The following is a 13185-nucleotide window of genomic DNA, read 5'->3' as shown; positions in this document are numbered from 1 at the left end:
CTTCACTACAAGCAACATGGCTGAATCTCCCTCCAGCCCTCTGAGACTGCCCCTATTTTAAATGCTGACCTGGAGCTTCCTGTGTGACCTCATATCCAACCCCTCCTACAATGTGCTACCTTTGCCAGTTCCCTCATATCTTTTACCTTCTTTCAGCTTCCATTTTTATTCAGGGCAAGCATCTCCTGTGACACATGGACATCCAGGGAGGGCCACCTACCCTGGCTATGTCATGAGTCCTTTACTGCTCCCAAAGTCAGGTACACCCTTTGCCTGGGGAGGCAGCATAGCTATCAGCTTGCTATTGTTATGAAAATTATCTTAACCCATATCATCCCCTTCCCCCACCCCCCAACCATAGGCTGTGGGGAATATGCTTTGCTATTTTGGGGAACCCCCTGCTTTTCACCCCATTACAGTATCTTCAAGTTCACTGATTCTTTTCTCTGTCCTCTCTATTCTCCTGTTTGACCCATTCATTGACCTTTGTTATTTGGTTATTGCATTTTTCATTTCTAAGATATATTTGGTTCTTATGGATATCTTCTAGTGTTGGCAGGAATGGATTGTCTATTCATTCAGTTTGAGATCTTTGTGGTTCTTTTTATTATGAGTGATTTTGTATTAAAATCTAGGTATTTGTGGTAGTATGTTATGAGACTCTGGATTTTATTTATACCTTCTGTTTTATCTGTCTTATTCTGACACCAGTGCAGCAGGGGAAGAGGGGACTAAGTGTCATCTCTTTACTGCAAGATGTGGTAAAAATCCAGGTTCCCTATTCAATCTCTGTTGGTGTTCAAAGTAGAGGACTCTTTGTTATTGCTGGGCAAGGGTAGGAGTTATAACTCTCTACCAGGCTTTCACTGATATCATCATGGCGGGAATATGTAGTAGTGCCTTGTTACAGCTCCCCATTTGACCTCCACTGACACTACAGAAAGGGCCAGTGACTCTGTTACTACTGGGTGATGGTGAATGTCCTGAATCATCACTAGGCATCCTGACACCACCCCAGCAGGGAGCTAGTGGAAAGCGTCATTACTTCCTTATGGAGTTGGAAGTTCAGGCTCCCCAAGTAGTCTCCACCAACACCATGTGTTGGGGAAGTATCTTGCTACTGTCTGGCATGAATGGAAGCCCTAACTCCTGACTAAGACTTTTCTGAGCCTCATTAGAGTCTGGCAAGGGTGGAAATACAGCTCTTCACTTAGTCTTTGATGGTGTGGGTGTGGGTCACAATTTTTTCCTGTGACGTTTGGATCGAGTAAAATAGTCATTTTCTAAAAGTTTTCTGTCTTACTAAGCTGCCCCTTGATCAGATTGTTCTGTATTTTGATTGTGGTGGTAGTTGCATTAATCTATCTTTGCGATTAAAGATAGATTAATTAAATTTCACAGAGCTATATACAAAAGTGTCATTTTACAAATAAAATTTAAAAAATAAATAGCAAAATAGTAGTAGTTATACTGACAAAGTTAAAGGGTCACTATAAAGAATGAATACTCAGTAGCACAATTTACAATAGCCAAGTGCTTGAAGCAACCTAAGTGCCCATCAGCAAATGAGTGGATCAAAAACTATGGTACATTTACACAATGGAATACTATGCAGCAGAGAGAAAGAAGGAGCTCTGGCCCTTTGTGACAGCATAGGTGGAACTGGAGAGCATTATGCTAAGTGAAATAAGCCAGGCGGTGAGGGACAAATACCATATGATCTCACCTTTAGCTGGAACCGAATCAACAAAAGAAAAAAGCAAACAAACTATAACCAGAAACATTGAAATTAAGAACGATCTAACAATACTCAGAGGAGAGGGGGAAGGGGACAATGGGGGGAAAGGTTTTCAGGAAATACTATAAATGACACATGGACAAAACCAAGGGGTAGGGTGGAAGGAAAAGAGGGATGTGGGTTAGGCTGGGGTAGGGGGGAGTGGTGGGGGGAAAATGCAGATGACTGTAATTGAACGACAGTAAAATAATAACAAAAAAAGAATACTCAGGAAAGTGTGATATTAGAGTAAGGATAGACACATAGATTAATGGAAAAATAGAAAGTCCAGAAATAGCCTAACACACATTTGGTCAATTGATTTGCAATAAGGGTGTCAAGGTAATTTAATGAGTAGCAGCAGACTTTAAAAAATAAAAGTGAGATTACAACATTCATATGAGGAAACATGAACCTCAACGCTTACCATACACTATATAAAATTAACTTGCTATGAGGCGGTGGCTGGCGGGCCCAGTGAGGTGGCAGATTGTGGAAAAGGGCAGGCCAGGCTGCAGCTGACAGACCCCACAAGGTGGTGGCTGGCAGACCCTGAGGCTCCACATTCACGCATAGATAAACTGGGAGGAACGACGGGGGAGCAAAGCAGACCACGCAAACCAGGGCTACAGCACGGGTAGATAAAGCCTCAAACCTCTGACTGAAAACACCTGTGGAGGTTGGGGCTGCAGTGGGAGAAACTCCCAGCCTCACACACAAACCCACCCACCTGGGAAGCAGCACCAGAAGGGCCCAATTTGATTGTGGGTGGCAGAGGGAGTGACTGAAAACTGGCAGAGAGTGGAGCAAGCTCCATTGCTCCCTATTGGACCCCTCCCCCACATAGAGCGTCACAGCACAGCGACCAGCGTTACCCCACTCTGGTGGACACCTAAGGCTCTGCCCCTTTACATAACAGGTGTGCCAAGACAAAAAAAATGGCCCAAATGAAAGAACAGATCAAAGCTCCAGAAAAATACAACTAAGCAACAAAGAGATAGCTAACCTATCAGATGCGCAGTTCAAAACACTGGTAATCAGGAAGGTCACACAATTGGTTGAATTTGGTCACAAATTAGATGAAAGAATGAAGGCTATGCTAAGAGAAACAAAGGAAAATGTACAGGGAACCAATAGTGATAGGAAGGAAACTGGGACTCAAATCAACAGTGTGGACCACAAGGAAGAAAGACACATCCAACCAGAAAAGAATGAAGAAATAAGAATTCAAAAACATGAGGAGAGGCTTAGGAACCTCCAGGACATCTTTAAATGTTCCAACATCCGAATATATATATATATATAGGGGTACCAGAAGGAGAAGAGGAAGAGCAAAGAATAGAAAACTTATTTGAACAAATAATGAAGGAGAACTTCCCTCATCTGGCAAAGGAAATAGACTTCCAGGAAGTCCAGGAAGCTCAGAGAGTCCCAAAGAAGCTGGGCCCAAGTAGGAACACACCAAGACACATCATAATTACATTCCCCAAGATTACACAGAAGGAGAGAATCTTAGAAGCAGCAAGAGAAAAGGACACAGTTACCTACAAAGGACTTCCCATAAGACTGTAGGCTGAATTCTCAAAAGAGACCTTACAGGCAAAAAGGGGCTGGCAAGAAGTATTCCAAGTCATGAAAGGCAAGGACCTACATCCAAGATTACTGTATCCAGCAAAGCTATCATTTAGAATGAAAGGGCAGATAAAGTGCTTCTCAGATAAGGTGAAGTTAAAGGAGTTCATCATCACCAAGCCCTTATTATATGAAATGTTAAAGGGATTTATCTAAGAAAAAGAAGATAAAAATATGAACAGTAAAAACGACAGCAAACTCACAGTTATTAACAACCACACCTAAAACAAAAACAAAAGCAATCTAAGCAAACAGCTAGAACAGGAAGAGAACCACAGAAATGGAGATCACATAGAGGGTTATCAACAGGCAGAGGGAGGGGGAGAGAGGGGGTAAAGGTACAGAGAACAAGTAGTATAAATGATAGGTAGAAAATAGACAGGGGGAGGGTAAGAATAGTACAGGAAATGTAGAAGCCAAAGAAGTTATATGTATGACCCATGGACCTGAATAAGGGGGAATGTGGGAGGGAGGGGGTGTGTAGGATGGAGTGGAGTGAAGGGGGGGGAATGGGACACTTGTAATAGCATAATCAATAAATATATTTTAAAAATTAACTTACTATGGATCATAAATTGAAATATAAAATCTAAAACTAGAGAAATTTCATAAGAAAAAATCAATCAGAAAAATACTTGCAAATTTTGGATAAGCAAACATTTTCTTGATAGTACACAAAAAGGATGAACCATATAAGGAAAAAGATGCACTGGATTTCATCAAATTTTGTTTGTGAGAGAATCAGTAAGACATTTAAAAGAAAATTTAAAAATGATATATGTGAAAAAAGACTTACATCCAAGATATAAATTTCACTTACATTTTAATAACAAAATAAGTAACAGAATTTAAAAATAGGGAAACAATTTAAACAGACACTTCACAAAAGGGGAAGTACAAATGGACAATGAACACATGAAAATATACTCACCATTATTTTTCATCAGGAAAATACAAATTAAAACACAAAGAAATACCATTTCACACTCACTTGAAAGGCAAAAATTCAAAAGTTAGATAATAACAAGTGTTACCAAGAATGTGGAGCAACTGGATCTCCTAAACTTTGTATGGTGGAAATGGAAAATGGCATGATCATTTTGTAAAACACTTTGGCAGTTTCTTATAAAGTTTAACATATGCTAACTGAAGCGGATCCCGGACTGAGGGATCCGTGTGTTGTGGCAGCAATGGACAAATTCACATGGACTACTGAAATCCTGTGGAGAAAAAAGGACGGCATGGTCACTCTCTGAGTGAGAGAGGGGTCGAGAGGGCTAGAGAGAGCCCGACCCCTGCCTGGACAGGCTTTTATTGCTTTTCTGGGCACACTACATCGAGGATGGTCCTCATTTACTATGCACAGGTTCACTGTAGGTGATTGCCTTTTACAGACAACAAAGGACAGAATACTGCTAATTACTTCAAAGAGAAGGATGTTACAGCTCAAGGGGGAAAGTGGTTGAAATCGTTACACTCCATACTTTGGAGGTTTAGCACAGACTTTAGGAAGTTAAAGATACTCAGTAAACATTTGCTGCCTCAATTCAGGGTGAGGGAGTTTTAGCAAAAGCAAGTCTCATAGTAGCCTAGGTACAATGCAGGCCTGATTCCCCATGGGAGAACCTGCCCATGGGTGTGGGTCCTGTGTGCCAGACCTCACTCCCCACTGGCTTTTCTGAGTGGGAGCAGGGCTACATTTCCCATGGGTGGCGTGGTTCCCTATAGCTAACCATACAGCCCAGCAATTTTATTACTAAATATCAATCAAGAGAAATGAAAACATATGTCCACACAGATATTTGTACACAAATGTTCATAGCAGCCCCATTTGTAATAGTAAAAACTAGAAAAAAACCAAATAGCAGTAACAGGTAAATGAATAAACAAGTTTTAGTTTGTGCGAAGCATGGGATACTGCAGAGCATTTGACAAAAATAAACTGAATGAGCTAAAAAAAATTGTGATGAGCAAAAGAAGCTTGGGACAAGAGAGTGCGTACTGTATTATTCCATTTATATGAAATTCTACAAAAGGAAAGACCTATCAATAGTGACAGAAAGTAGATCAGTGTTTGCCTGTGGCCAGGATGGGAGGAGGTTGACTGTAAACAGGCAGCAGGGAGCTTTTTGAGGCAATGGAAATGCTCTATATCAATCACATGGATCAATTTTGCAAACAATAAAAGGAAGCCATGGACAAAAGGATATATATTGCATGATTTTATTTACACTAAGTTCAAAAAATACACAAAGCTAAAGTACAGTATTTGGGATCCAAACTTAAGTGGTAAAACTAAGAAGATAAGTAAGAAAGTGATTGCTGGAAAAGCTGAGTGTGTGGGTTTCTACAGCATGGAGTGGAGGTGTAGTGATTGAGAATGGACATGTGTGTGGTGTTTGCGGTGATAACAGTGTTATCTTTCTAATCTGGTTGGTTGGTTACATGAGGCTGATCCAGGGGAATGCTGCAGGGAGAGTTGAGAGTTGTACAGAACAAGGAGCAAGTGCTGTGGGATTGGATCTGTAAGGTATTTCTAGGGCAACCATTGAACTTGCTGGGGACGGGTGCATACCAGGGTGAACAATGCATCTTCTTAACCACTGCCCCACTGTATGCCCAGCACAGGGATGGGCATAGAGTATACATAGCAACCTGAGGTTTATGGATGCACTGATAGTATTAGTGTATGCCGTTAAGGCATGTCCAAAACAGAACATATTCCCTGGGGAGCCATCTACCAAAATGCATTGAACTTGCAGGCAAGAGACATGGCTTAATGCATCAGCAATGTCACTTCTAGCTATATGACCTTGGACAGGTCATTTTACCTCTCAGCATTAGTTTTCTTATTACTAGCTTTGGTTATGAGGGGCAATGAGAGCCAAAATGATACATCTAGATATCTATACCCGTCTGCATCCAAATCCAGCCTTTAAGAAGGTCCAATATGGTAAGTCCTGAAGTGGGAATACCAAAGGCCTTAAGGCAGTCAATTGATCCCCCCGCATGTGGTCATCTCTGATTTTAATTTCTTCTGGGTTTGAATTAGCATGGTGATGTGCGGGGCTTTGTGCTAGCTAGTCCAAGCTGAGTATCTGAAAAGGTGTTAACTGTGAAGGGAGTAGCAGAAATTGGGAAGTGGGGAGATATAGCCAAATGCTTTGAACCTTCGCTAACTACATAGCACACAGTCTCGAGGTATAATTACTCATGTGTCAAGGTTGGACATGGAAGGAAGTGGCATAAGGCTGATATCTGCCAGGCTAAACAGAGCACAGCACCAATGGTGTGTGCATGAGATGGAGATCACCTTGGCTGCCTCTGAAAACTGCTCAGCCACATATTCTACTACCTCTGGGCCAAAAAGGGCCCTAAGAGAAAGGGTCCATATTCACCCTTGTTCACAGACAGGCAGGAACTGTTTTCAAATTAAAGATATAAGATGAAGGTTGGCTGGCAATATAGAAATGGCAACAAGGGGCCAGATGCTACAGCCTTACTCATTTCAAAGGTTCATGAATCACCAGCTGTGCCATGGAAGGATCCAGACTTCTTTTTAATAATATGCCATGGTCCTGATCATGCATCAGATGGTGCCAGCACCTGTTTTCCTCTTGTTCCTATTCCTCATACGTGTGCTTTTTCTCAAGAAGTTGTAGGAATCACTGAAAATAGAATTATCTTTGGGGAGGAATTATTTGCTGACTCCCCTGACACACACACACACACACACACACACACACACACACACACACACTTCCATTAGAAAATGTGGAAACAATATAAGTATGATTGAAACATCTTTTTAAAAAAAGAAATCACCTAAATCCAATGGCCATAACAACTTTCTTTATGTTTAGGTATTTACTATGCAGAAAGTGTAAGTTGCAATATCACAATGTAAATATTGGGTTGGCCAAAAGGTTTGTTTAGTTTTTTATGTATGATAGCTGTAATAGTGCTTAGATGTCTTTAACTTCATTTGAAACAATTTTGTTAGACTGTATTGTGACAGCTGTCATATTAGTGTGCATTTAAAAAGCATCAAAATTGGTGTATTTTTGTGTAGCAATTTTAATATTGAAGATGGGAAAAATAAACATTTTTGGTGTATTATACTTTATTATTTCAAGAAAGGTAAAAACATGCCCAGGCTGGTGTGGCTCAGTGTACTGAGTGCCAGGCTGATAACCAAAGGGTCACCAGTTTGATTCCCAGTCAGGGCACATGCCTGGGTTGCAGGCCAGGACCCCAGTGGAATAACTCGAGAGGCAACCACACATTGATGTTTCTCTCACTCTCTTTCTCCCTCCTTTCCCCTCTCTAAAAATAAATAAATAAAATCTTTTTATGAAAAGAGAGGTAAAAACACAATTGAAATGCAAAAAAAAAAAAAAAAGATTTGTGCAGTGTATGGAGAAGGTATTTAGACTGAACCAACATGTCAAAAGTGGTTTGTGAAATTTCCTGGTACTATTGACATTTTGGCCAAACAGTTCCTTGCTGTGGGGCTGTCTTATGCATTGGAAAATGTTTACTAGCACCCCTGGCCTCTACCCACTAGAAGCTAATAGCGGGAGATAGCTGACATACTCAAAATATCCAAATGAGTAAAGTTAGTAGCGAAAATGAAAAATGTGTCTTTTATTTTACAGAAAAAAATATCATGTAAACTTTTTGGCTAACCCAGTACAATGGTGGCTTTTTCTTTATAAAACCTGGTTCTGGTATTTATTCCTCAGGCTGCTGCAGATTTCTGAGTGAGAATATTAAATGGCCTCATAATACTCAATGGAATGGATACACCATAATTTAATTAACCATCCCCTGTTGTTGGGCAATTCATTTGTTCCCAGTGTTATGTTACAGTAGCCAGTCTCATCATGAACATATTGATGCATGCATCTTCTCAATTCTGTTGAAATGATTCCTAAGGAATGAAATCCCAGGAGGAGGAATTACTGAGTTAAAGAGTAGGAATAGGCCAAGGGCTCCTGCTTCATTTGACTGGGCTGCTTTCCACAGGGCTGAGACCCTTCTAAAATGTACATACCCCCAACACTAGCCAGCCTTCCTCTTCTGCCCCCAAAGCTGTTCCATGCACTCTTGGTGCCTTAGTTACTGCCTGTTGCATGGGGATCAACTTCTATTTGACCTCTTAGTGCTCTGCACCATGGTTTCAAAACAATGTAGACTTGTTTTGGGAAACAGACTGAGCTGGTGTGGAATAGGCTCTGAAGTACAACAGCTGAGAGTCCACAGTAATTGTCTTTGGGGAGTGTCATGTTTGGGAACTAAGGAGCAGATGCACTTGTTTCTCTGAGCCTGCATGACATAGAACTTTCCCCACAGTCTCGGGAACCACAACGCTCTGATGCAGGCAGCCCTGCACTGACTACCAGGCTGTTTTTAGCACCATATGAAAGGTCCTGCCACTAACCAGACACAGCCATTGCCCTTAAAGAGCCTACCACCTCTGGTAGAGCCAAACAAATAAGTAAGAGGGATGCAATATGATGTCATGGTCAAGAGCAGGTGCATTTAAAATCAGGCTGACTTGGGTTGGGATCCAAGCTTTGCCATCTCCTTGCTGTGTGGCCTTGAGCAAATTAATTATATCTTTTTTGCTTTGGTTTTAACATCTACAAAATAGTGGTAATATTAATACTGACTCTGTTGGGTTATTATGAGGAGCTAATGAGCCTGTGCATGGGAAATATGCAGCACAGTGCCTTGCATGTAGTAAAGTAAGTATTCAATAAATCTCAGCTACTAGTAGGGGCATGATATTACTAAAACAGGGTAGAAATGAAATATTTTCTAAGAAGAACTTTGATAAACAAAACCCCTGTCTTTCTGCTTGGAGGATCAGAAAATGCTCCATCCCCCTCCGCCACCTGCTCCCCCAGGCAGTGACAGGTTCTAGGAGACAGCTGCAGGCAACAGAATCCAGTCTCTCACCAGCGCCAGTACAGAAAGATATGTTCAAGAACCTCAGTGAGCAACTTTGAAGTGGTTGGAAAGGAGAGAGCATCAGTGATGTGAAGCTGCCTAAAAAGCCATTGTAGAAGCCTCCACCATGTCTGCCTATGTTATTTCTACAAGGAAGGGAAAGTAACATGACCCACTTGACCAGTCTTTCCTAAGTGTTAGACTGAATTTCTCAATTAGAAAAACACAGCCCTGGACCAATAGTCTTGCCAGCAACCAGTGCTAATGTAAGGCCCACCTGAGGATTACAGCAGACTGGGCCCCATGCCCAGTGACATGAAGCCTACTGCCTTGTCCAGGACATGGTGCAGAGACATAAAAGAGCTTATTTAATAGTAGAGCTACTTAGAGTCAATATTTATAAGTGCCAGCAATGCCTAATATGCTATGAAAAAGACATGAGTGGGACCATTTCTCTTCCTGCCATCCCAGGGTCCCTGGGTAAACTTTCCCAGAGGAACTGTCAATTGAGAATGGCCTTGAAATGACACGGGCAGCAGCATAGGCACATAGGTAACAGAAGTGTCCATCATTACTCTGGTTAACATGCTCTCCCCATTAATCCTGTTACTCATTTCTTTCTGGGAATAATTTGCTCTCTTCTCATAGCTGAGAATCTATTGTCTGCACCCAAACTAGCCACTCTTTCAATCCAATTTACCCATTTCTTATTATATCTCCTATTTAACACCCATTGTTGGAGCACCTACTGTGGCAGAGGCAGACCTGAGATAGACATCAGTGATCCTTTCCTTCAAATAGTAACTTTGGTACTGTCACCACCTATAATCATTCACTGCAGCATTTCCCAAAGCATGTTCCATGGATGATTGTTCCAGAGATTCAAATAGATGCTTACCTACAAAAGGCTTGTGTGTTGACAAAAATTTGAGTAAAGCTGAATGGAAGAAAGTTAGCAAAGTTTTTTTGACTGTCAGACTTCCAAGTGCCCGTGACATGCCAAGGCACATTGTGATTCTCCAGTTGGGGCTTCAGAACTCAGCATTCCTAAAATGTATTAGACTCCAGATCCATGTGGTAAAAGCATTTCATGATACCAGCAGTCCAGATGATCTGCTGGAAAATACAAAACTATTGCAACTTGTGTTTTAGATGAAGAGACTGAGACCTAGAGAAGTAAAGGGACTTGCCTAAGATCACCCAGGGAGTCAGTGGCATGGTCATACTAATTTTTTAGCACCTTCAAAATGGCTGTCTCTAAAACCTCCAGTTTTTCAGATTGGGAAGCCATTACAGAGCTTTAAGCATAGGGGTGATGTGGTTGAATTACCATTTTAGTTAAGCCATTCAGGCTGATGCATAGAGGAGGAGCTATAGGAAGACAGTGAGGGGACAATTAAAGTAATACAGGTGAGAGATGATAAAGACCTAAACTGGAGCAGTAGTGGGAGTGCTTCCGGGGAGGAGATACTTTCAAGAAATAATTGAGTTATATTGGCAGAACTTGTTGACTAGTTATGTGGAGGAGAGGAAGAAGTTAAGGGCAATGTTGAGAAATCTGGCCTGATTGACTGGGTAGGTGCTGGTATCATGTGCTCTAGGAAGGGCTAGTAAAACGGGGTTAGAATGTGTTGAAGAATTCCATTGTGGTGGCTGTGGAATATTCTGTGTAGATATACAACAAGCATTTGGCTTTATAAGGAAAGGTTCAGGCTAAAGACAAAAATCAAGGAGATAACTAATATAGATGAAAGTCAAAGCAGGAAAATAGAAGAAATGGCCCAGGAAGGATCTATAGAGGTAGCAAAAGCAATAGGTTGGGAAACTCGATCTGGCCTCCATAGAGCTCACAATCTAAGCCTCACTCTTCTTTGAGGTCCCCTTCAAGTAGCATCTCCTGCATACAAGAAATGCTGCCAGAAGAGAAATACAAGGTTCTGCATAGATTTATGGACCGGTAATTTATATTTTATTGACAAGATTAAAAGTCTTAATCTTAAAAGTCCTAGAGGAAAACATTGGAAGGAAAATCTCAGACATTCCACACAGCAGCATCCTCACAGACACATCCCCTAAAGCAAGGGACATAAAGGAAAGAATAAACAAATGGGACCTCATCAAAATAAAAAGCTTCTGCATGGCTAAAGAAAAGAGCATTAAAATACAAAGAGAACCAACAGTATGGGAAAACATATTTGCCAATGATACCTTAGACTAGGGCCTGATCTCCAAAATATATAAAGAGCTCACACGACTGTACTCCAGGAAGACAAACAACCCAATTAAAAAATGGGCAAAGGACTTGAACAGACTCTTCTCCAAGGAAGACATACAGAGGGCCCAGAGACGTATGGAAAGATGCTCAGCATCACTAGCCATCACAGAGATGCAAATTAAAACGACAATGAGGTACCATCTCACACCGGTTAGAGTGGCCAACATAAACAAATCCACAAACAAATGTTGGAGAGTATGCGGAGAAAAGGGAACCCTAGTGCACTGTTCGTGGGAATGCAGACTGGTGAGGCCACTGTGGAAAATAGTATGGAATTTCCTCAGAAAACTGAAAATGGAACTGCCCTTTGACCCAGCAATTCCGTTGCTGGGATTATACCCTAAGAACCCTGAAACACCAATCCAAAAGAACCTATGCACCCCCAATGTTCATAGCAGCACAATTTACAATAGCCAAGTACTGAAAGCAACCTAAGTGCCCATCAGCAAATGAGTGGATCCAAAAACTATGGTGTATTTACACAATGGAATTCTACACAGCAGAGCGAAAGAAGGAGCTTATACCCTTTACAACAGCATGGATGGAACTGGAGAGCATTATGCTAAATGAAATAAGCCAGGAGGTGAGGGACAAATACCATATGATCTCACCTTTAACTGGAACATAATCAATAGAAGAAAAAAGTAAACAAAATATAACCAGAGACATTGAAGTTAAGAACAATCTAACAATAGCCAGGGAGGATTGGGGAGGGGACAGTGGGAAGAGGGGATTACAGGAACTACTATAAAGGACACATGGACCAAATCAAGGGGGAGGATGGAGGTGGGGGAGGGAGGTGGGTTCAGCTGGGGTGGGGTGTAGGGAAAAGGAGAAAAGGCATACAACTGTAATTGAATAACAATAAAAATTAAAAAGAAAAATAAAGTCTTATTCTTGTCTCAGAGTCTCAGTGGTGACACACTGGATTCTTAGGAAGGGCTAGGAAACTTGTAGAAAGAAAATATTTCCCCCAGGTGGATGTATGTGCTTGTCCCTTTCCTCCTTGGAGTCTAGTTATATTACATGTCTTAGCTTCTCAGTAGACATTAACACTTGCTCCTGGAGGGCAGGGGATACAAAATTCTTAGAAGTCCCCATGGTACCTGAAGGGTTCCTGGCATGTGGTACTCAATATGAATTTGCTTAGCAGCTCAATAGGAATGGAAGTAGGAAAGGGCTTCCTGGTCAAAGAAACAGTGTGAGCGAGTGGCCCACAAGTGGGAAACTGCTAGAAAAGTAGTATGATTGAGTGTGACCCACGCATAAGCTGTATTAGTTTGTGGAAAAGGAAACATAGGAGACTAGAAAGATGGCCTGGGAGCAGGTACTGTGGCCTTAAACACCACGTTGTGAGAACTGGATAACTTTATTAGCCATGGAAAGCTAGATAGGTGCAAAGCTTGGGTGGGTATGAGTAAAACTGAGCTTCCTCTCAGAAGCTTTTTCTGCTCTGTACTTCATTGTCAGGAAAGCAGTGCTGAGGGCTTTGTCACCTCTTCCCAGCTTGCCCTTGTTGGAGCTTCCAGCAGTGCCCAATGACTTC

This window comes from Desmodus rotundus, chromosome X (genome assembly GCF_022682495.2).
Source record: "Desmodus rotundus isolate HL8 chromosome X, HLdesRot8A.1, whole genome shotgun sequence".
Classification (NCBI taxonomy): domain Eukaryota; kingdom Metazoa; phylum Chordata; class Mammalia; order Chiroptera; family Phyllostomidae; genus Desmodus; species Desmodus rotundus.
Note: the sequence above shows the minus strand (reverse complement) of the source record.